The sequence below is a fragment of the Rattus norvegicus genome, chromosome 17, assembly GCF_021556685.1.
Source record: "Rattus norvegicus strain SHRSP/BbbUtx chromosome 17, alternate assembly SHRSP_T2T, whole genome shotgun sequence".
NCBI classification, from domain to species: Eukaryota; Metazoa; Chordata; class Mammalia; order Rodentia; family Muridae; genus Rattus; species Rattus norvegicus.
Window position 1 is genome coordinate 74944131 of NC_141550.1, and position 24856 is coordinate 74968986.

At 44.9% G+C, this 24856-nt stretch overlaps 1 long non-coding RNA gene across 2 annotated transcripts in view; it reads right to left on the reverse strand.

Moving 5' to 3' along the window:
- Window positions 1-7769: 7769 nt before the first annotated feature.
- LOC148000277 (uncharacterized) overlaps window positions 7770-24856 on the reverse strand; it is an 82935-nt gene continuing 65848 nt past the window's right edge. Inside the window, exons 3-6 of one of the 2 annotated variants that reach the window (XR_015642039.1) lie at window positions 23260-23378; window positions 21663-21810; window positions 20245-20541; window positions 7770-8216 (exon numbers count right to left, since the gene is read on the reverse strand). This is a non-coding gene — a long non-coding RNA (uncharacterized LOC148000277). The remainder of the gene's footprint in view (window positions 8217-20244; window positions 20542-21662; window positions 21811-23259; window positions 23379-24856) is intronic. The other variant, XR_015642040.1, reaches the window with a different exon arrangement.

Sequence of the window (24856 nt, forward strand, 5' to 3'; positions counted from 1 at the left end):
TTCTTTGGTTTAAAGCTATTGGTTAAATAAAATTGGCTACGGCCAATCAGCCAATCACCGGAGGGATTAGAGGTAGGTGGGTTTGGAGTGACCTGATTGGAGGAGGAAAGATCGGGAGAGAAGGCGGGAGAACATGGGGAAGAGGAGGAGGAAGCCGCCATTAGGGAGAGGAACCATAAGCACATGGCCAGGAGAAACAGCAAGTATCTGGGGTATACCGCTGGGGAGGCAGCCAGGCCAGCAGTTAAAAAGAATAGATTAGAGGTGACCCCCCCAGTAGTTGTCAAAGCCAAATAAAGTAACTATAATCTGAATCTCATTTATTTGTAAGCTAGTCTGCGATAACCTTAGACTGTACTACCAAGCACCGTGTTCAGAATCCAGATGACAAAGCACATATTTTGCTCCTGTCTTCCTCCCTTCCTTCTCCTTCATCCCTTCCTCCCTCCATGTTTTGTTTGTTTGTTTGTTTGTTTGTTTGTTTGTTGTTATATTTGTTTTTGAGCCTGGGTCTTAACGCAGCCCAAGATGTGAACGTATTTTATAGCCAGAGACATCCTCGACCTCCCGAACCTTACAAATGCTAGGATTACAGATGTGGAACCTAAGATCACATTAGGCAAGCACTCTACCAACTGAAATGCTCTCCCTTAACTAAATTATCAAGAATCTCAGACGTGGAAGAGTCTCATTAAAAGCCCCCAAATTAAAATTTAATATTGAGTCCTATAAATGGGAGCAAACCACCTATTTTTCCCTTAGCTGGTCCTTGGGAGAAATGACACCAAGAGATAGATATCCCCACCCTTTCTTACCTCAGGAGCATTGTAAAGTTTGCTCTAACTTAAATGAGTTCTTTTCACACTATTCAAAGTATTTAATTTGACCCCACTTGTTTTCGTATTTCTACTCCTATTTCAAACTGCCTTGGGCTCTTAGAAGCGTACAAACGTTTTAGCATAAATGATACTTTTAATTTTTATTTTACATGTGCGTGTGCGTGTGTGTGTGTGTGTGTGTGTGTGTGTGTGTGTGTGAGAAAGAGAGGGGGGGAGGGAGGGAGGGGGAGGGAGAGACCGAGAAAGAGAGAGGAGAGAAAGGAGAGTGAGCTTTCTCCTTCCACTGTGAGAACTGAGCTTAGACAACAAGTTGTACAGCACTGTCACTGTTAGAGCCGACTCTCCAACCTATAGGTGACTTTTGCAGGCGTACCCTTCACTGGGATAGCAGGAGAAGAGGAAAACAAGAAGGAAAATTTGTAAAATCAAAAAGTTCTGTGTGACAGAAGTACCCCCTCCTCTTTTTATAACCAAGCTGTGTGACCCAGACTGTCCACATTTAAAACTCATCAGGTAGTTTCTATTCTTCCTGTCTAGTAATTGAGGAAAATCACTCAGCTTGTGGGCATGTGTGCATGTGTAGAGACCAGAAGCAGGCTTGAGCTTTTGCTCTCCCCTTATTCCCTTGAGTCAGAGTCTCTCACAGGGTAGGTTGTTAATAAGTAAACCCCGGAGAGAGATCATCCGGTCTCCTCCCCCCACTTCGCTCAGTGCTGGGATCACAGAGTCTTGAGGTGGGTGCTAGAGATTCGAACTCAGGTTGTCATGCTTGTCCCTGCTGAACCGCAGCCGCACTGCCCACCTAACATTTCCCGCGGTGAAAACCCACAAGTCTAATCCCAGCTTGACCCCGCTGTTTACCTGGGTAATTTGTACCTCAAAGAGACTCAGTAAGTGTAAGACTTTGAAGTGTAAAGTGAAGGCTTTGGCCTTGACCTGAGTGTGATCCAGAGACTGATCCCTCCTCCCGTCTGTAAACAAGGGTAGTGTTGTCACTGCCGAGGTGACTCTTCGGTCTGGAGACTGTTCCTTTTCTGTTGCTCCTTGGAAGAGGAGTACAGATCAGTTTGGCGATTCTGAAAGCAAAGTTTATTTACACAGCTTCCGACTGACGAGTGGGCCCTTTGAATGCAGGGTTTAGGCTTGGAGTGGCTTGCCTTAGTGTGGTGTCATTGAAGGAGGGTGGACCCTACCGGCGGGGAGGTGGCAGCTGTGGGGTGCTGGTGCCTTTCTTAAGAATGCTGATTTAGGGGCTGGAGAGATGGCTCAGTGGTTAAGGGCACCGACTGCTCTTCCCGAGGTCCTGAGTTCAAATCCCAGCAACCACATGGTGGCTCACAACCATCTGTAATGAGATCTGATGCCCTCTTCTGGTGTGTCTGAAGACAGCTACAGTGTACTCATATATATAATAAATAAATAAAATATTAAAAAAAAAAAAGAATGCTGATTTATCAGCCAGCAGCGAACATAGCAATCTGGGGAGTGCAGAGGCTTTGGTGAGACTGTTAGGATAGTACAAGGTGTGGAAGTAAAGGTCACAGGTCTTTCTCAGGGCGGCTTCCCTCTCAGCTACAAAGAGCAATACAGTTTGGCACCATTGTTGTTGTTGTCGTTGTTATATACATACTATTGCTATTCTGGAAATTGAATCTTTTGTAAGCTTTCTACCACCAAAGTATATCCCCTGGCCCCTTTATTTTACTTTTTACTGTTTTGTTTTCCTTGAGACAGGGTCTCTTTGTGCAGACCAGGCTAGCTTCAGACTCCAAGCTCTGCCTGGTTCTGTTTATCCTGGTGGTCGGGATAACCGTATGTGCCACCATATCTGGGTTCACATAGTGCCAGGGATGGAACCCAGGGCTTCCTGCATGGTAGGCAGGCATCTTATCCACTAAGCCTCGTACCTGAGCCTTACTTTTTTTAGTCTTGAGATCAGTCTCACTGAGTTGCTCAGAATGGCCTAGAACTTAGAATCACCCTGCCTCAGGCTCCTGCACAACTGGGATTAGCGGCCTGTGGTTCCTGCCCCACCATGAGCCACTCTGAACCGTATCCTTGTTAATTTTGTCTTCAGCCGTGGTCCTGGAAGCCTGTTGAAAGGACTCTGCTGCCTCAGCGGCAGTTCCATCTCAAAACAACCTTGACAGTGACATCGTAAGATGGCACGTCGTCGTCGGAAATCCAGTGGAGGGACCAGGCCCACTAAACAGAAAAACCATTCCAAGGTGGAGGCTCTCCTCCCCAAAACCAGGACCTTACTTGGTCCGTGAGTAGCATTTTTCACTCCCCATTTTCATAGCGTTTATTGGGGACTCTTTACTTTTGACCTGTCTCCTGCTCCCAGCATTTTCATGTAGAAAGTCATCCATTCAATGCCACAGTAAGAAGAGAGAACTTGTCGTTTCTCCCAGGAGACAGCCACCTGGGTATAGGTTCACGTCACTGACTTGGGGTGTGTCCTAATTTCATTTCAATTGCTGTGATAAAACCCCTGATAAAAAGCAACTTGCTGGAGAAAGGGCTCCTTTTAGCACCAAGTCATAGTGCCTTCCCGCAGAAGAATCACAAAGGCAGGGTTCTGTGACCGATCATCACATCACAACCACAAGGAAGGGCAGAGAAGGAACAAACGCATGCACACTTACTGTTCAGCTTTTTCTCTCACACAGTTCCGGCCCCAAACCCAGGGAATAGGGCTGCCTTTTCAGGCTGAGTCTTCTCACATAATTAAGCTAGTTAAGAGAATTCCTCATGCACACATCCACCAGCCAACCTGATCTAGACCATCTCTCTTCAGGAGAATCTAGGTTGCATCACGCAAACTGACCATGGCAGGATACACTCAGGGAGCAAATAACGAGCAACATTAACTGCCCTGTGTCTTTTGCCTTCTTCTGTCTTTGCAAACTCGTGAGAGCACACAGCCCTTAGGTGATGAGCATTCTCATGGTAACCTGTGTGTCAACTAGAGCACATCCCTGTCTCGGGGCCTCTGCATCTCCTGACTTCTCTCTCTGGAATACTGTCCTCAGAGAGATATCAGCACTTTTCTTCCCTTAGTTCTCCCCAGTGTCTTGCCCTTATATCACTCTGATGATAAAGCACTGTGTCTCCCAGAGCCCCCACAGGGCACCGCTTTCCCTCACAGTCCTCAGCCACCATTACTGTGGTATTTCTTGTGGGCTATTTCTCACGGGCTCTGCTCACACTGAGAGAGTAGAAAGTTTGTCATCATTATAGCTGTAGCCTCATCAACCAGAACACGATGGACGTGCGCAGTCCCTACCCTCACACACAGCCCTAGAACGTGGCTGGCAGGTGCTTAATAAATACTTAGCAAATGAAAGCGCCCCGAGCTCAGCCAAGGGGAACACATTTCCCATCATTTGTACAGACCGTGAGGATCCGCACCGTGCATAAAGCAGGATCAAATCTAAGCTCGACCACCCTCTGGGGTCCTGAACCCAGGTGCATAGGAAATGAACCATTGGGCTTATGAAGCAAAGAAAAAGCACTTAGGTTTGAGTTCTAGAGTTGAGACTAGAGTTTCAGACTGCTTTTTGTTGTTTCTGGAAGCTTCCATACTCCCAAAAAGTTCTTTAAAGTTCTTTGTGTTCATACATCTTTCCCTCCCTCCCTTTCTCCCTCCCTCCTCTCTCTCTCCCCTCTCTACCCCTCCCTCCCTCAGCCTCCCTCTCCCTCCCTTTTTCCCTCTCTCCTCCTCTCCTCTCCTCCCTCTCCTTTCCCCTCTCCTCTCTCTTCTCTTCCTCCTCCTCCTGTTCCTCTTCCTCCTCCTGTTCCTCCTCCTCCTCCTCCTCTCTCTCTCTCTCTCTCTCTCTCTCTCTCTCTGATTTCCAGTTATACTGTAGGTAGCCTTCAAGCTTGCATATCTATTACCTCCCATATTATAATGCTGCACTTAGTGGCTGTCACTTGTAGAGAGCAGATCTTTAAGAGGCTACTGGGCTCCATTAGGACTGCCAGAAGCAGCAGGGGCTTGGAGAAGAGCTGAGTGCCTGTGTGCTAACACAAATCTCCCATGGGCTCCGATGGCTGTGTTAGAGGACACACCACAGCAGGCATTCCTGCCACTTGCAGACCGAATGAGCCAGAAACCTGCCTCCCATTTGGTTCAGATGTAAATATCTCAGTGTACATCTCCTTGCCAAACGCCTAGCCAATGCTGTCCCAGCCAAACTCTGCTCCTCTTGTTTTGTAGGGGAGCCTAAGCAGAGGAAAAATGGGAGCGATGACTTCCAGTGACTGTCTGAACCCCTAAATACATGAGTTAAGAAGTCGCGGAGCAAAACCTCTGCCAGCTAGCTCCCAGCCTTTAGAAATTCCTCCCCATCAGACACCTGGGCCTTCGTGATGCAAATAACCCCAGACCACAGTTTAGCCCCGAGTCCACAATATGCTTCCATCCTGGACAGACGATTTGCCGCTTTCAGTCTGAATATCCCCCAGTTGATGTATTATTTATGTATGTGAGTACACTGTAGCTGTCAGACACCAGAAGAGGGCATCAGATCCCATTACAGATGGTTGTGAGCCACCGTGTGGTTGGGGGGAATTGAACTCAGGACCTCTGGAAGAGCAGTCGAACCTCTTAACCCCTGAGCCATCTCTTCAGTCCTATCTTCCAGTTGAAAAGGGGAAAAAGACCAAACTTGCCCTCAGGTCTTGTCTACACTTAACCTACCCATTTCTCTCCCCTGCTTGGCTTGGTGCTTGTTGTCTAGACTGAGAGATTGTAAGGGCTGTTCTGATCCCTGCAAATTCTCCCTCTTGTCCTTAAGTCCACAGTAACTACTATCCCAGGAATTCCTCACGAAACCGTAAGCAAAGATAGCTCCAAACTGCTTCAAAGATTAAACGTTGGATTTCCTTATGGAAAGCAGGAGAACAGAAAGCAAAATCCAACCAAGATTGTCCAATATCCAGTGTTGCCCCTAGCATTTTCCTGCCTGGCATGCAGGCACACTCTGTCCAACCATGGGAGGAAGAACAGGTCGATTCCCTCTGCTCCTGTCCTTGAGCCACAATGCGTCTCTTCCATTTTGGAAGAAAAAGAACTGCAGGAGAGCTAAATTCAGCCAATTCTTTACCCTGCTATCAGTTTAAATCTCAACCTTAAGCAGAGTGGTGGTGGCGCACACCTTTAATTCCAGCGCTGGGGAGGCAGAGGCTTGTGATCTGATTCTGAGGCCACCCTGGTCTACAGAGTTCCTTGACAGCGAGGACTGTTACACGAAGAAACAAGAAACTCTGTGTGTGTCTCAAAGGAAAAAAAAAATAAAAAAAAACTCAACTTTAAAAAAAAAGCAGTTTAATTGAATTTATTAATTTAGTGTATATGCAGGCATGTATGTGTGGGCATGCACGAGCCAAGACGTGCTTGTGAAGGTCAGAGAACAGCTCACAGGAGTTTATTCTCGCCTGCCATCCTGTGACCCCTCACCCTCTTCCACACAGGAGTCAGGGATTGAACTAACGCAGGTTGTCAGGCTTAGCGGCAGTCACGTGCTTTTACCTGCTATTTGGGCTCAAAAAAGGCTCAACCTCACACTTGTAACTGCCTATCTGTCCGGCTCCTAGGAAGCTAGTCTAAGAAGGCAGGCCAAGCACGCATGTATTGATCACATAGCTCCTGAAAATACTCAAGACGGACCGAATCAACTGAAGTCCAGGCAAAACAGACTTTAACAACTGTGTTCTCAATTTATATAGTTTGACATGAAAAAATATTTAAATAGCATGTGTACTATGTTCTCAGTTTTTAAAAATTACACTTCTGCCTGCAGTTGAAGATGATTCTCCCAGAAATTGGAAATATGCGACAATACTAATTGAACGATAGTACAATGAATAATCACACTCTCTGTCCTTTACATGTTCTAATTCTCTACTCTGCAGTGTATATTACAAGACACCCCTCGTCTGTAGAGTACGCAATTCGGTAAATAATACTTGCACTCATTCAAAGTGTAAAGGAGACAAGAGAATAAAGTCAACAGCGAAGGGGCCCTCCTTCCACAGTCTATTCTAGAAGGTGATTGGCTCCCTCCCGAATGACAGACCTGTGTGCCCTGATCTCCCTGAGGAGAGATCTGCCTCTCCACACTACTGTTGCAATCAGAAAAACAATAACACTAGGCTACTTTGAAAAGAACGACTTTGGTGAGATTAAAATTCAGTCTCCAGGAGTTAAAGAAAAGGAATGAACAAAAGCAGTAATTCCCCGACTTGGATTTGCGTTTTAGCCTACAGTAGGGGAAAGTATATGATATTAATTCTATGATGATTATTAGCCTCTAATTATTAAATTCTTCCCGCTCATCACATGTTCGTTTGTTTGTTTCGAAAATAGCCCTACCTAGGTATCCTAGCCTGAACCGCAACTTGGTATGTAGCCCAGGGTAGCCTCGAACTCATGATGCTTCAGTCTACGCCTCCCGAGTGCTGGGAGCATGAGCCATGAAGGAAAGCACACACTTATATAAAAACAAATCCTTTCTCCCCTCTGCCTGGCCTGCCTCAGCCTGGCCTGCCTCAGCCTGGCCTGCCTCAGCCTGGCCTGCCTCAGCCTGGCCTGCCTCAGCCTGGCCTGCCTCAGCCTGGCTTTGCACTTCCTCCTGATTGTCCTGACTAATTTCCAAGGGCTGGAATTACAGGCATGTGCTACTATGCCAAAGTGTCCTCCTCCTCCAACTCCTCCTCCCCTCTCTCTCTCCTCCACCCTTTCAAAGCCGGGGATGAAACTTAGGGCCTTGAATATCCTGAGAAGACCCTACCACAGAGCTCTAGCTCAGCCTTAGACAATATATTTTTGATGACACAATAGATTCAACACAATCTTGTGTTCTCCATAGTGGCTTCAGGCTTTACAATTAAAAAAAATTAATATGTGTAAGTTACCAAGATTTTATAAAAAATAAGTTTTTATTGATGTTAGGGGTTATGACTCAAAATACACTTTCTATACAGCAAGCAGGGAGTATGTGTACGTTTCATAGACAAACAAATGCAGACACAATCTGAGACGAGATCTAGAAGCCGTCGCTTTAACAGCGATGCAAGCGGGTCCTCACATGCTACTCACTCCCCATGCACCAGGTGTCTCAGCCGTTGACTGGAACGAGGCCACTTAATCTCCTTGACGGGCAGGGAAACCAGAGCACAGACAGGACAAGTAACTTGAAGACCAAGGGGTTGCCTGGTCTTTGAACTTAAGTATTTTGGGGTGGATGAGTGAGAACAAACGTAGCACTTTACTCTTTCTCTGAGGCCGTACCTCAGTTATCTCAACATCTCCCGATGAGCTAACAGTGCCAGATCTCCGCCTTTTCTCTGACCATCTAGCAGTCCAGGAGGCTGGAAGGAAATACAGTGAATATTCTCATTAATGGAGTGTTAACAAAATATTTAAGACAATTAAAAAGCAGGGAGACTGAAGAGGTACCTCAGTCAGTAAAGTACTTGCCTTGCAAGCATAAGGTCCTGAGTATAATCCCTAGAATCTATGATTCCTATGATATATATACATACATGCAAATATGTATATTTGGGGGGAGGTGGTATTTGTTTAATGTAATTCCAACCAGATAGCCTGCTCCTTTGAATCTCGGGAAAGAGACACATTCGGTCTCTAAAAAAATGTAATGAATTTGCAAGTTTTTTTTAAAAGGGTTTGGAAGAATTATATCTAAAGTTGTCCTTTGGCATTCCCACAAACACACATAGAGAAAGACGACAGACAGACAGAATGCATCACAGAACCGTGGCTGGAGAGAAATCCAGGAAAAAAAGGCCTGAGAATATCACTTATTTATTCGTTATCTGTTTGTTCCTTCATCCCTTTCTTTTATTTTTCACTCCCTATTCCTGTGCGCATGCACATGATGCATTGGAGGGCAGGCTAGGGAATATCATACACGTGGAGGTCAGAAGATAACTTCTTGGAGTCACCCCTCTTCCTTCTGCCTTTATGTGAATTCCAGGGATCAAACTCAGGCCTGTATGACAAATTTCGTTACCCACTGACCTATCTCACTCCTTTTCCAAGCCTGTAGCTTTTCTCGAAACTTGATGGTGCCGTCTGTTAGCCGGAACTTCACTATAGAGAAGCTTTTAAAAACAAAACCTAAGCCGGACTCTTTCCGGGGAGAGGAGAAGAGGCATGATGGGGAGTAACACCTCAGCTCCTGGAACAACTCAAGCAATGCAGTATGGGAACAGGAATCCCTGGGTCATCCGAAGATGTTTCTTAGAGAGATTAAAGGAAATATACAACCAGCCATTGCCCCAAACGCCTCACTTCAGCACCCCAAGCATCACTTTAGAAAGTGGGAAAACTGACCTCACAGACACCCCGAACTCTGACTTGCAGCTAAACAAGATCCCAGGGCAGCACATATGCAAGCTACAGCTTAGGAAACCCGTGTTCCACTTCAGTCCCTCTGTTTTATAGGTGGGAATAAAACCTAGTGTTTTTGAAAGAACCAAACATACAGGTTTGTTAAAATTTGTAAAAAGCACAAAGGTGGGGTCTGTTTGTTTGTTTGTTTGTTTGTTTTTTAATTACAGACAGTAATACAAAGTCTGAGCAGAAGGCTAGGAATGGACCAATGTGACAATGTTTCAGACTATGAGCATTGACTATGGGACACTGGCAGCTGAACATGCTTGCTCTGTGGTTGTTAGTAAAAGCTAAGGCTGCTGCTGAAATGAAGTTAGTTCGATTTCCATGTAAGCGGCTCCTATGTCCTGACCCCTAAAAACACTTAGCCTCTCTTGGGCAGCATGTAAAGTCCCTCACTGGGGATAATTCTCCCAGCATCAGGGTTCCCCTCCCCTGAAGTCCTCAGGTGCAACCTCGATTAAAAAAATATATAGGCTGTCTCCTCTATGATACGATAATTATTGCCATATTTAAAATGCAATCCTCTTCTAAAAATATGAATGTTAATGTAACATCTTAACTCCACAGTGTGATTATCCGTCATTTTAATTCCTCAATTGATTTTGCCAAACACTTCAAATCAGCCAGATATTTATTAGGGATTCTTTTTGCTTTTGGCGGGATAAAGCATTTGTGTTTGAATCTGGAGGGGGGGGTGCTTAGCAACCACGGATTCTATAAACTTTTCTGACCTCAATTGTAAGGTCTTGGGAGGGGCTAATGATTAATTAGTATTTAGATTAACAGATTAAAGATGGAAATCATTTCTTGAATAGCAAAAGGCAGTTCAAGCACACAATAGCTGAACTAACTAAAAACTGGGGCATTTATTCATTTAAGCGAAGGAAGAGTTTGAAGACAACACCTAATTCCAATAGCCTGAATTTATAGGAGGATTTCGATGGAGAGTCTTAGCTTTCCCACTGAGTACGACAACAAGTATGAGTCTCTTTCTTAACATAGTCCTGTGCAAAAGATATAACTAGTGCTCTTGGAGCGCTTCTCCTCACACTCTCTCACCAACTCCTCTGTCCCTGTTTACCTGCCGAATTGACTGCGAGTTTTAAATTTCTAATGCAATGATTTAAAAACAACCTGGGGCAGGGGTTGGGGGTGGGGAGGCTGGAAAGTTAGCTCAGCAGTTAAGAGCACTTGCGGCTCTGGTTCGGTTCCCAGCAGCCACACACTGTAACTGAGGTTCCGGGAATCTGACACCTTCTTCGAGGTATTCGTGATGCCCATACAGTCATTCAGGCAAAACACTCATAGATATAAAAAAGATGATTGTTTTTTAAAAATTAAAACAGAGTCAGAAAAAGCTCGAGGACAGTTTTATTAGGGCTGGCGAGAAAAACACACGGCATGAAAGCATAACCTCAAAAAAGCTGTCTGGAGGAGGAGGATGGAGGGAAAACCTTGCTGGTCCAGGTAGGCTGGCATATTTCTCAATGGAGAGCAGCAAGCAGTCACATGATAAAAGTGGAGTAGCTTTAAAAAGAGAACGAGAAAGCCCGAAGCGCCAGAGAAAACACACTGGAGCTTTGAGAAGTAAGTAGCCAAAAGAAAAAGACGGAAAAGGTGCAAAAGGAAAATGGCGCTTCTATAAGTCAGGACCCAGAGAGGTGGCATCAGTTCATAATCCACAGCACCAAGTGAAGGATTGCCTAGAAGGAAAAGCATTATGTAATTAAGGGCATAATTATTCCTCCCCTCTCTTTAGTGTGGCGTGAGGTGATGAATCAGTTTTCCAGGGGATGGTCAAGTGATTGACAGACCCAGAGAAAGTAACCCTTAAGAGAGAGGACAGTGGAGTGATATGTTCCAATCTTTAGGGCAGATCAGAATCTCCTAGCTCTTTTGACACCAAGCCTTTTCCGTCAGACATTTTATCACAGAGATGAGGAACAGACCGAGTCAGCCGCTTGCTTTGGTGATTTGTTCTTGTGTAGCGTGGAGCACAATATTGCCCAATACCTTCAGGGAGCTAGGTGCTTTCTTCACTAAGTGGGTTGTAAAAAAAAAATGTGGTTTTCTAAAAATGCCATGTCATTTCGTGAGCAAGACTTAACCAAACACAACTGATGTCAAGGAACTGAGGTTCCGTGGAAATCGAAGTTTCTCTGTAAGTGAAGCAGGTGGAGTAGCTCTCTGCTAACCAAAGATAGGGGGGGTCATGGAGAAAGGACTTCACAGACCTTACTCAACTGCCCGGCTGCTCAGTCCTATAAGGGAGGCCAGAACAGGGTACTCTGAATTGAGAATCAAGTAAGCATCAGAAACGAGATGTAGACGTGGCATCAGAGGCAAGGAGACAGTGTGAGTTTCCCCAAAAGTCGTAGTGATTGCCGGGGTCCTCACAATGTAGGCGACAACTTACCGGGGGCTACTCTTAATTGGTTTTCAGGATCTTACATGGCTTGGAGTTTGTATGGGGCTTTGCTGATGACCTAGGCCCCATCCTAGTTCGCTTCCCATTGCTGTGCTAAATACTATGAACAAAAGCAACTAGGGAAGGAGAAGGTTTATTTGGCTCACCCTTCCAGGTCACAGTCCATCACTGAGGGAACTCAGAACATGAACAAAAGCAGAAGCTTGAAGCAGAACCTGTGGAGGAGTGTTGCTGTTGGTTTGCTCTCTGGCTGACTTATAGGCTGATGCTTACCGTCTCTGACACAACCCAGGACCCCCGCCTAGGGATGGTACTGCCCACAGTAGGCCAGGACCTCTGGTCTAGGGATGGTACTGCCCACAGTAGGCTAGGACCCCCGCCTAGGGATGGTACTGCCCACAGTAGGCCAGGACCTCTGGCCTAGGGATGGTACTGCCCACAGTAGGCTAGGACCCCCGCCTAGGGATGGTACTGCCCACAGTAGGCTAGGACCTCCCGCCTAGGGATGGTACTGCCCACAGTAGGCTAGTACTCCCCGCCTAGGAATGGTACTGCCCACAGTGTGCTAGGACCTCCCCACCTAAGGATGGTACTGCCCACAGTAGGTTAGGACCCCCCCCCCGCCTAGGGATGGTACTGCCCACAGTAAGCTAGGACCCCCTGCCTAAGGATGGCACTGCCCACAGTAGGCTAGACCCTCTGACTTGAATGAATAATCAAGACAGTCTGCCACAGACATGCCCAAGGTCCGACACTTTCTAGGCAATTTCTCCATTAAGGCTCCTCTTCTCAACTGAACAATCAAAGCCAATGAAGCAGCCCTTAAGCCGCTACAGCTTCTCCCGGTGTCTTTTTACTACGTTTGCAAAGTTACTGCATTACAGTCTATCTGGTGATATGTGTCTCTCTGGAGATGTTTATAGCCCTTTGCTTTCTTTTTCTTTTTTTTTTTTTTTAAATTTTCAGTACCTTCTGTAGTATTTGAAATCTACAGTCTGCCCTTCCACCTACAAGGTATATATATCATTGCCTTTCACGAAGAGCTCTTTTAGTAGGAGATCTTAAAGTTCCTTCCAGATGTTAATTCTCTTCATGTTTCAGTTTGGGAAAACAACGCATCAGGCTCTGTGGCTGTGACAGTCACGCCAAAAAAACTTGGCGCCAGAAGTTGGATAATTGCACATTGCGTAAATTCTCAGTGTTCCACGTTCAAAAAGAAAGTGAAATAAGTGGTGTAATTTAAAAAAAAAAAATCTCAAATCGGGGCCAATGAGATGGCTCAACCAGAAAGGACACTTTGCTGACGAATTTGCTGAGCGTGGCAGAAACTGAACCGGCTCTACTTAGTTCTCTGACTTCCGCACATGTGCACATACTCATGCACATACATGAGCGCACACACAATAAATAAATGTCATTTTTAACATGGGTAGGGAGATAGGCATGGTACCATTTCCCTGTTATACCTACCTAAAGAACAAGTCCTTAATGACGATTTAACCACTAAGACACAATAAAATTCATACGGTCAAGGTTTTATTACTGCACACATAAATAGCACGCGGCAGACTCTTTTAGGATCCCCTACAAAGTGTTATTTGAATCATTAAAACTAAATGGCACCTGTCAAAATAAATCAGCCCGATACACTTCATGATTCAGAGCTCAATGTTTTATTGTTTGGACAAATTTGTTAGTTATGACATTTTTTTCCCTACAAAATGAGTGTATTAAGAGGAATTTGGATATTTAACATGCGCCTCTGCCTTTGGACGCGTCTGGAGTAAGCTTTGTCATTCAGTGAGAGTTTCCCAGACCCTAAACGGCTTGTCCCTCTTATAAAATGTTTTTGCAGCTTTATGCTGTAAAAGTCAATCCAGCTGACAGATCTCGGCTGTTGCTTGTGCGTACGTCTGTTTGAGTGAACATGTTTCTGATTAACAATGGAGTTTCCTGATGCTGTCAAAATAACCAAGGTATTAAATGCCTTTCTAGAAATGACTGTTTTTAAAAGAGAGATTAAGTAAACAAGCCGTTCCCCACCAGTGAAAATAATTGATTATGTTGTTGACTAGTTAAGGTTATGTTTAGTGGCTCTCCCAGGGGACAGGTTATTACATTAGCATAAACAAAGAGAAATCAGTGCACTCGGTGAGAGAAGCACGAGGGGGGATGCGTGCTGCGAGGAGACAGAAATGTGTGTTTGAGGAGAGGACAAATGCTTTCCCCGTTGAAAGTATCCAGCAGCCGGCATGGAAACCCCAGGGCCAAATGGAGTGTTGCAAGCTTAGTCTTGCTATGGTAGAAACAGGTCCCAAGTGTTTCACAAATAACTCTTCTCGTTCAAAAGTGAAACAAGCAATTCCTAAAATATTTTGGTTCCTGAATTTGAACACTCTAAATACAGCGGCTTTGTGATCTGGTTGTTTTTAGTTTCTTTTGATTTCCTATCCATTCTGTTTTGTTCCCACACCCCCGGCAATGCTCAAGTTAAAAAAAAAAAAAAAGCCAGTCTTCTCTTTTCCACGAGACCGCTTGGTTAGGACATCACAAAGAAAAACGGTTCATCTCCAAAGTTCCCTATTGAGTGAGCTAGTGTACTTACTGGCTGTGGATGGCTACACTTTGGTCTACAGGATGTTTTGGGACACCTCCAAAGATTGTATGGCATGTGTTTACATGCGGGGTCTAGTAAACATTTGTCTCTCTTCTGTTGGATTTCAAAAGAAGGAAGCCAAGCATGCTGAAAACCTACTACATTGTTCTTGTCTCTTCGTGGAGGCTACAGGGGCAACAACCATCCTAACTTTCTCCTCCAAAGCAGGAGAGATAGACGTTATCTGCATTTATATGGTTCTAGAAACACAGTGAGTGGGGGTTAACCATTTATCCAAAGCAGCACACCTCATCAAAGACTTATCTTCTTTTTTTTTTTTTCAGAGCTGGGGACCAAACCCAGGACCTTGCACTTCCTAGGCAAGCGCTCTACCACTGAGCCAAATCCCCAACCCCAAATACTCATCTTCTTGATGACCAAGGTCATGATATCTTCAAGTCCAACCATGAAGGGAGGGTGCACCATACATGGCCACCTATTCCCTTTCTCCAGCTATCGAAGTGGAGATGCTAACATCAAAGAAGCAAAGGGAGAAGCCGAGATATCCAGCAGTGACACGACATTAACCAGCTCAAGAACACGCACAAGCGCACGCATGCGCACGCGCGCGCACACACACACACACACACACACACACACACACACACACACACAATTTCAGTTTCTCAATGTTCTCCTAAGACTGTCATCTAGGGGCTGGAGAGATGGCTCAGCGGTTAAGAGCACTGACTGCTCTTCCAGAGGACCTGAGTTCAATTCCCAGCAACCACATGGTGGCTCACAACCATCTGTAATGAGATCTGATGCCCTCTTCTGGTGTGGCTGAAGACAGCTGCAGTGTACTCATATAAATAAAGTAAATAAGTATATATTTTAAAAAAAGACTGTCATCTAATATTTATTGGTCAGGCTAGTACCATCCTAATCCCTCCCATTTTCTCAGGAAGATAAGCTGGCTAAATAGAAGTGACAAGAAAATGACCTCCCTCAATTAAAGGATGACATTTGTTAACTTGGAAGCAAGTTCTTGAAGGTCAGATTCCTTTTTTCCAATTCTTGATTATTGGTATGTTTTGGGTTTATTATATATTTGTTCACAGAAGCATTTTCCCCCTAACTACAAGTCATAGCAACAGCAGTATAACCGCATCCCACACCCATGAGCTAGGTCGCTGGCATCGTCAAAACCCGACACACAGAGAGTTGATGAGGCGGGCACTTTGAGCAAAGGTCTAACCAGTATGTGTTTCTGTGCTGCGTGGAGTCTGGCTTTAAGACTCTGAATTTTTGATTTGGAAAGATTCTTGTGCATAGGTGTGCATCAAGCCGCTAACTAACAGAATACAAGAGTTTAAGAGTCAAATTCTAGCTCCTCACAAGGAAAAATGGAGTCATGTCATTTGTGTGGATTCAACTGGAGATAATCATATTAGGCAAACGAATGCAGTCTCAGTAAGAGAAATAACATGGCTTCTCTCCTTTGTGCACCCCAGGTTTTCTATGGAAACCTACAATAGTGGAAGTGAATGGAGTGGAAATGAATGGATGGCCTGAATGTTGAAGTGAAAGCGAGGGGCTGGCCGTGTAGAGAGAAGTAACATAGTAAGTTGGAAGGAGACAGCATAATATATACTTGAATGAAAATTAAACCAAATAACCTAGAAGTTAGAAAATTCTGGTCCCCAACTAGCTATGTAGTCTTGAGCAGCACTTAACAACTCCTCTGGGCTAGTTTGTCCTCACTAGGCTGAGCAGTTGCTACCCCAATCCTGTTCAAGATAAGAACAAGCAGGCCAAACTAGACCCTGCAGGTTCCCGTTAGGAGCAGACTGACTGGAATGCAGGCTAACTCGTGAGACTGAGGGATGGAACAGTAGAAGTTTGTTATCGTCTGGTTGGGCTGACCAGACAGTCATGGGGCAGGCAGGTTTCAAAAGACGGGTGGAGCAGAGAAACAAGAAGAGCGTGTAGTATTGCTAGGGTCCCGGGTGGCCTAGAGGGGCGTGAGCAGATTAGGTGGTCAGGAGAATGAATGAAGGCAGTGGGAGGAGTCTCACCTAGAGCACATGACCAACTTTCCCAACAATCACTCCTATCCCTTCTTCTTCCCTTTTCTGCTTTCCACAACAGTTGCTCTCAGGGCTGTTAAAACATCCACCAGACCCAACTGAATTGCTTTCAAAGTTGGCGATGTTTCTATAGGATGCTCAAAATCCTCACGCTCCCCGACGTCTATGCTGAGCCACTCGATGCTCATCTGTCCTCCTTTCTAGAAGCAGTTTCTTCCATGTCAATATATCCGAGGGTGAAAATCGGAGCTAGGGTAACTTTTTGACCCAGGAAACCAACTTTCGGAGGAAGTGGTGCCTCAATCATTTTAAATCCTGACCACATTTTTCTAAAGCTCAGCTCTCCTCACAAAACAAAATAAAACAAATTCATTTGAAAGACTGAGGTGAGGTGGACCCCAGAGATATTTCTTGTTCCATTTTTTTCTCAATTACATGTGATCATTTACAGAAATGCCATAGGAAGGGTTTTTTGATATTAATCTACCCCTTGACTACCTCTAGTATTAATAAATCACCCCGAATGGGACAGTGTTTCTCTTAGAACCAAACATTAAGTTTCTTATTCATTCAACCACCAACGATGGATGGGCTTTTTCCATAACACCCGGCAACAAAAAAGACAAAAGGGGGGGGGGTGCTGGAGAGATGGCTCAGTGGTTAAGAGCACTGGCTGCTCTTCCAGAGGTCCTGAGTTCAATTCCCAGCGTGGCTCACAACCATCTGTAACGGGATCCAATGCCCTCTTCTAGTGTGTCTGAAAATAGCTACAGTCTACTCATATAAATAAAATAAATCTTTAAAACGAAAAAGTAAGAATGAAAAAGTGCACATCATATGACAGTGAGTAGAGTCATAGAATCTGATCTGTATGAGTATCTAGTAGAGTCCTTTGGTGAGCTAGAAGCACACTCATTTATCCCACAGGGAAGTGGTGCCGCAAAGAACTTCCATGAGTTACTCAGGGATGGGGAGTTGTAGACGGGGGATTCCCCTTGTGCTTGGGCTAGGAGCATTACCAGCCGATGGGGACTGTGCAATTTATAAATAGCTTTCTGTTTCAGAGAGAAAACCCTGTGCTTCTTATAAATAAAATTTTAAATTCTTTGCTTATGAAGGGACATGAACTTAAACCATCAAGGCAGTGTTCTTTATTTCCTAAGACAACTTCTCTGGAATTCAAGGATGTTAGCTGTCATGTGCTACATCGAGGGATCAAGATATAATATTATAATGAGGGGGCTGCAATTTACCTGGAGGGAGTAATCTGTTGAAAGGCCACAATTCATGCAATAAATAGACATGGTTTGGAGCTGTCACCCACGTTTCTTTGGATTAGATTGTAACGTAACTATTGACAGCCGTCGAAAAACAATAGCGCCTGAACATAGCATCTGAAGGGAATCTCTAAGGGAGGTTTTTAGTGACTGTCCAGTGTTTCTAGCAATATTTTTTTCTTCTTTTTCTTTTTTCCTTTTTCTTTTTTTCCAGAGCTGGGGACCGAACCCAGGGCCTTGCGCTTGCTAGGCAAGCGCTCTACCACTGAGCTAAATCCCCAACCCCAGTTTCTAGCAATATTATACTTAGGTCCATAAACTCTCCCTTCCTCCTTAGCCACCCCCTATCCCCACACTTCCCAGTGTGTAGGGAAAAGTATTTAAAAGCTCGCTGAATAGGGCATTACAGAATGGGAGGGAGATGCTATGTGGAAGAGAAGAGAGGAAGTCCCCATTTTACAGGAGGAAATAAAATGGAGTTAGTGAGCAAGACTCAGCCCAGGTTAAGGGTCAGGGAAAAGCATTTCCAGGTCTGCATGCTTTAGAGTATTAAACATCATCATCAATTGCACTCAGTGAGGTTCTGGCTACTGGGGCCCAATGTCCACTGTCGGCAGTACCAAGAGCTAGAGCAAGTGGATGATAACAAGAGAAAAATGAGTAATGAACCCATTTTATTATATGCTGTAAAAGGCCTTCATCAAAACAGACTGTATTTAGCCTGGTAATAAAACTGAGTGAGGAAGGCAGGCGTTTAACATGGCAACTGGTTCAAGTAAAGAACGTATTTTCTCTTTAAGAAAAAAAAATCCCTGACAAATGGCATGGCTTATGGGGAAATTTCCTGCTTGGAAACTTTCTATGATTACTGTACAGTTTTTATAGAGCTTGGCAGGTGTGTATAATGTTCTGCCCTGCCCTGCTGCCCACCCCTCTCTCTCCCGTCCCCTCCTCCTCTTCCCCTTTTTCTTCTTCCTCTGCCCTTTATCCTCTCCTCCTCTTCCTCCTCCTCCTCCTTTAACTTGAAATACTGGCAAGAAGGAAGGAAGAGTTTATTTGTTAATTCACCTCTCTCTCTGCTGTGCTCACAGGAGAGCGGAGAAGGAAGATGTTCAGACAGGCCCATGCTTCCTGGGCTCCAAGAACCTTGCAGATGGACAGATCTGTTCTTCAAATCTTGCCATTGCAGCCCAGAGGAAGAGCCCGCACACTGGAGCAGCGCATGTTGTGAGAAGTTAATTTGGGTTTTTGGTTTTTGTTTTGGTTTTTTTGTTTTCGAGACAAAAGACTCTGTGTAGCTCTGGCTGTCCTGGAACCTGTAGACCAGGCTGGCCTCAAATTCATTGCCTCCCAGCCACACAGGACATTCTTAACAGTATTGTGATTCTAAGTCTGTTTACCTCTCATTTTCAAGTCAGCAACCAAAACTCTGAGACTCAGAAAAACCTCATGATTTGCCTGGACTGACAGCTCAATCCAGTGAATTCTGGAGGAATACTTGGCGGTCACCTAACCGGGAAAGGCTAAACAGCAATAACAACAAAGACAGGAGGATATAGAGCTAGGAGCTGGCTCCACAGGTAAAGTGTGAGAACCGAAGTTTAAATCCCCAGAGTCTGTGTAAAAGCCAAGTGCAGTAACCTAAGTCTCTCTAATCAGGTGCTCCTACAAGAACATGGGAGATGGAGATAGGAAAATTCTCAAAAGTTGGGGACCAGACACCCCAGTGTATAGCAGAAAGAGGTCTTTTAAACATGGAAGATGAAGACTAAGAGACCAAAGGCTATCCCTCTGACCTCCACACCCTTGTTGAGGTATGTGCATACCACATGCATGCACGTGCGCGTGCGCTCGCGCACACACACACATACAGACACATAGGTATACAGAGAGCTCATATGTACAGATATTCACCCAAAACTCTCCTCCTCTTCCTCTTTCTCCTTTTCTCCTCCTCTCTTTCCTTCTCCTCTTCTCCTTTCTCCCCCTCTTCTTCCTCTTCCTCTTCCTCCCCCTCTTCTCCTCCTCCTCCCCCTTTTCCTCCTCCTCCTCTTCCTCCTCCTCTCCCTCCTCCTCCTCCTTTTCCTCCTTCTTCCTTTAAAGAAATAAGTTATAAAACCCCCTAGGCAAACTTTCTGCAGTGAACTTAGAGACAGCTTACACAACCCTGGATCTGTCTTCACCCTGGAACAACTCTCAGACCTCTGTTACCCTCTAAAGATATTTTCTGCCCTGCTTTTTGGAAAAGCACTCCCTCCAAGTATAGAAAAACTTGGAGGTAGGAAGTGATGGGAGTGTTGTAAAATGAGGCAAACATAAAAATAGAATAGAATAGAATAGAATAGAATAGAATAGAATAGAATAGAATAGAATAGAATAGAATAGAATAGACTTGGGGTGCTCCCTCCACTGGCCCCTGATTCCGAGGTAATCCATCAGGTTTTACCAGTGCAGTTTACTGTCTCTGCCCTTAGCAGCATCCCCAGAAAGTGAAAGGACTGGCAGGAGAGGAAAAAAGGACAGCAAAAGCAATCCACATTATCCTTTTTTTGATTCCCACGGCTCACCCCCACATCTTGGAACACTTACACAAAATATGAGATCCACGGACAATGGTCTGTCCAAGGTCAACACCATTTGGGGAGGGAGAAGATAGAGTCTGGTTTAAATGGGTAACTTAAAAGTGAAATCCGGGGCTGGAACGTGGCTCAGCTAGTAAAGTGAGGAGGAGGAGGAGGAGTTGAGTTCAGATTCCCAGCATGCACATAAAAATTCAGGTGGCATGGTGTGCATCCGTAATCCCAGCACCAAGGAAGCAGAGACAGATGGCCCTGGGGCTCCTTTGGATAGCCAGCCTACAGTGAGCTCCAGATCCAGTGAGAGATCCTGTTTCCACAAATGAGATGGAGAGAGATTAGGGAAGATACCTGTTGCCAACCTTTGGCCTCCACATGCACACAGATATACCAACACTGAAGCACAAGCATATACAACACACATAGGCATATAAAACACACACACACACACACATGTATTTTCACCTCAAAGCAAATTCAAAGTCACAAAAATATTCTCTCCTCCAGGTGTCTGCATTTAATATTTTTTGACCCAGAATCTACAAAATACCCATCAAAACTCTCTTCAGATGTGTTAAATATTAATATGTCATAAACTGGGAATGAAATATGACTTCAACTGGGTACAATCCTTATCAGTCCCCTGTGTATAAATGATAGTCCCGCCAGCAGATCCATGGAGAAGGATTACAGTAAAAACGTAAGACATGGCCTGTAAGCTTAAATGGTTGATCTGGTCCCTGTCTGGTTAAGGGTCAAATGGCAGTCAACCCCTCTTTCTACTCTGTGGTATAGTAGGTGTGGTCTGGAGAAGAGCCAGGTGTCATGATCCCCAGGAGGACGAAATGGGAATGATCCCCGTGTGTCCCACCCCCGTGTGTGTTTATGTATGTGGGTGTACGCAGACGCCAGTCAACTTCCGGTCTTGTTCCTCGGGAGTTATCTATTTTTTTTTTTTTTGAGCTGAGGACCGAACCCTGCTAAGCAAGTGCTCTACCACTGAGCTAAATCCCCAACCCCCATCTATGTTATTTTTAAGACTGGTTCTTTCATTGCAGCCTAGGAGCTTGAAGACTGAAAGGCTGGCTAACCAATGAGTCCCAAGGATCCGCCAATCTCCATCCCCAATGCTAGAATTACACTTGGGCACCACCCTCTCTATTTCATTAAAACTCAGGGCCTTATGCTTGCACGGCAAACACCTAAGTCATGTCCCCAGCCCGCATGCGTCAACACTGGAAGCTTCGGAGAAATAGACTGTGCTGCTGAAACCAGGAGTCTACTAGGCGCATGCGCACAATGTAGGTCCTGTGGCTTCCATGTCGTCGATTCTTTGTTTTCTTCCACAGCCTGAGGGAAAATTCAGAAGACAAATACTCTCTTCAACAAACAAGTCAGGTGAGTTGTAAATGAGATGAATGCAAGGCTAACCTGGATCCAGGGGCTGGACAAACTCTTCACAAACCAAGCAACTGTGGACTCAACCCTCCAAGCGCTTCTCCCGTCATGTCGCAAGAATCAGAATTGTCAGTTTCAGGACCTTTCCATACTAAGGAGTAAGTAACATTTTTAAAACAATCTGTTTTTAATAGAAAGAAAACAAATTTATTTATCACGTTGCAAAGAGAACGGTGTCCACGACAGAAGCAGAAAAGTAATTTACAAATAATCAGCCCATTCAGTTACCTGGAATAGAAGGTAAGTTACCTTAAATCCTATGCTTACTTTAAATTTTATAGTGGCGATTTGTTTTAAATCTTTCTACTCTTCTACATTTCATGCTTCTGTACTTTTTAAAAAAAATGCCTTTTACTTAGTGTGTGTGTGTGTGTACACGGAAACCCATGCAAGGGGAAAGGTATGCATGCACAAAAGCAGAGTGTGGAGTTCAGAGGACAACTTGCAAGAGTCTGAGCTCTGCTTCCAACCACAAGGGTCCTAAGAACCGAGCTGAGGACCTCAGGGTTGGCAGTGCTTTACCCACTGACCCATCTCACCAGCTCTAAACTCTTACTTGGTTGTATCTACTTGTTGAGCTTTCCTGTGGAAACACTTCAGGGCATTTAACCAATCTATTGAGACACTTCATCAGAGTATCTGGGTTTCCTTGCCTCTCCACATCTCCCGATAAAATGAGAGCGCGGAAGAACCCACGATTTGGACACTAAAGTGGCGCGTTTCAGGGTTTTATATTGCATCATTGCTGAAGATATCATTGTGTGCATATTTCTCTACCTGTGGACTAGAACCACACGCTTTTGAACTGGCACATGATTAAATTATAAATGTTCCGAGAAAAGGGAGATGATGAAGAAACAGAGTAAGGTCAACTTGCTCAGAAACCACACACCCTGCTCTTTCATGGAATCAACAATCCCCTGATTAAAATACATGGATCCAGCACAGAGGAGAGGCGACTTCATAAAAACAGTGCTCAGGTCTCAAAGGGCAGCTCCCTCCTCACATACGTTGCCAGAGGAGCACACAACCCAATCAAGCAAACAGAACCAGAACCCCCACCCCAGCGAGCCTCATTTTCTCTGTCCCAAACATAATTCACCCTGCCGTGTAGCTGATAGATCCTCACCTACAGCGGAGGGATCTGTCCTGGCTAACTGGTTCTGTCCCTCCCTGTGTATCTGCAGGACAGGACTGGGGACAGCCAGGTGGAGTCTGAAGTGGCTTAGCCTTGTATATGTGTTTCTAAGGAGACGGTGCAGGACATTTTCACATCCTCTTCCTTCGTTTGTCTTGGCCCAGTTGAAGTCCTGTTGGCCCTGTGCCAGGGCAGCTGGGCTTCACCTGGTAACGAATGGTCTCTCTCCGCCCACTTCTCAGGCGACACTAACCCTTGGATGGGCCACTTGCTCTCCTAAACAGTGTTCCCAGCTCAGAGCTCTATGCTGCAAATAATTGATGTCTACCAAAACAAGTTAGTCATATCCAGGAGGTAAAAAAAACAGGAGCATCAGAGACACCAATATGCCGTGCCTTTTCTGACAAGGACACGGCCTCTCCCCACACTTACTTGTGAATGCTGTTGGAGATTTTAATAAGAATAGTCAGGCCATAGTGTAGCTTCTTGCTGAAGTTCAGTTTAAAGTTGGATATTTCTGGCGTCCCTGGGGTGACCATTGCTTTCTCCGTCTAAATGAATAAGATGAAATTTGTCATAAAATGAACACATACCTATTGTCTATCTAGAGATAGCGTGGTGAGCCAAAAACATATTGGATGCATTACTCGTGCATGTGTGTCTATGTGTGCAAGTATGTGCATGTGTGTGTATATATATGCACACGCTCACACATGTGAACATGTGGGCATGCCTGTGTGTGGCTACAAATAAACGTCATGGGTCTTCCTTAGTCCCATTCTATCTTGATTTTGAGGCAGGGGTTTTGCACTAACCTGGAGGTTCACCCATTAGGCTGGGATAGCTAGCCAGTAAGTCCTGGGGACTCAACCGCCTTATTCTTCCCCATGAGTGTATTCTAAGCGTGCACCACTGTGCCTGGTTTTTACAGTAGGTTCTGGGGCTTGAACTCAGGTCTGTCTGGTTGTGCCACAAGCCCTTTACCAGCTGAGCAATCTCTTTCCCCACACCTAGCAGGTGTTTCTGAACTCGTATAACACTGGTAACGGAAGAAGTCAAAGTTCAGAAAGCGAAGAATTTCCCAGATGATCAAAATCCAAGCCCAGAGAAGCCAAAGTCGCAGCCACTGCTGGCCAGGGCCTCTCTTGGCAGGTCACCCTTCACTGGAATAATTACTCAGAAGCAGATGTTAATGCATTTTTTTGATGTGGAAAGCTGTGCTCATTCTGTTTTCTTTTGCAGTTTCCTTTCTTCTAACTGCATGATTCTAAAAAGATTAAGTAGTCATCAGCCAGTATTTTACAGAGGAGGTCTAGAAAGAAAACGAAATAGATGTCTCCATGCTAAGCAGTAATAAGGCCAGAGCAACACTATCAGTTCCCAGAACAAAGTTCCTTCATTTCCCAAATGTCACAACTCATGCAAAACAAGACACCCATTTCCTCTGAAATATCTGCTCAGCTCTCCCCAAAGCAGAAGTCCACCCTCAAATCCGAAAAATCAGTTATTGTGTGGTCAGTGCTAGGAGCAGGGCTCGCTACGCTGACTAGCACTCGGATGTTATCAGAAAATTCTTCTACGTTGTATATCTCACCGAAGTGGCCAATAAGTTCACACTTTTAATTCTGTGAATTCATCCCCACATTGCTTTTTTCCATGTCGAGTTTTCTGACAGGCTCAAGGCTGTTCAACAAGAAGCATGCATTTCCCCCCCACCCCCCATAACCCTTATCAGGTCCTTTCTATAACGATTCTGATTACAGTGCTTAGAAAAATAAGTTGGTCTTTAATTTGAAAAAATATCAATAATGATATGATTTAAAAACAACAACAATAACAGCATCCCCTTCCCAGGCCAGACTCATAGTGGCATGCACCAGCAGTTTCTTGCATGCCTTCTAACTAGCGTCAGCCCTATGAATCCACCTACATGTTTTCATACAAGTGGACAGGTACGAATTATGTCATTCTGTGACCTGATTCTCCTAACTGGCAATAGTGCTCGGTAATGTTTCTTTTTCGTGAGTCT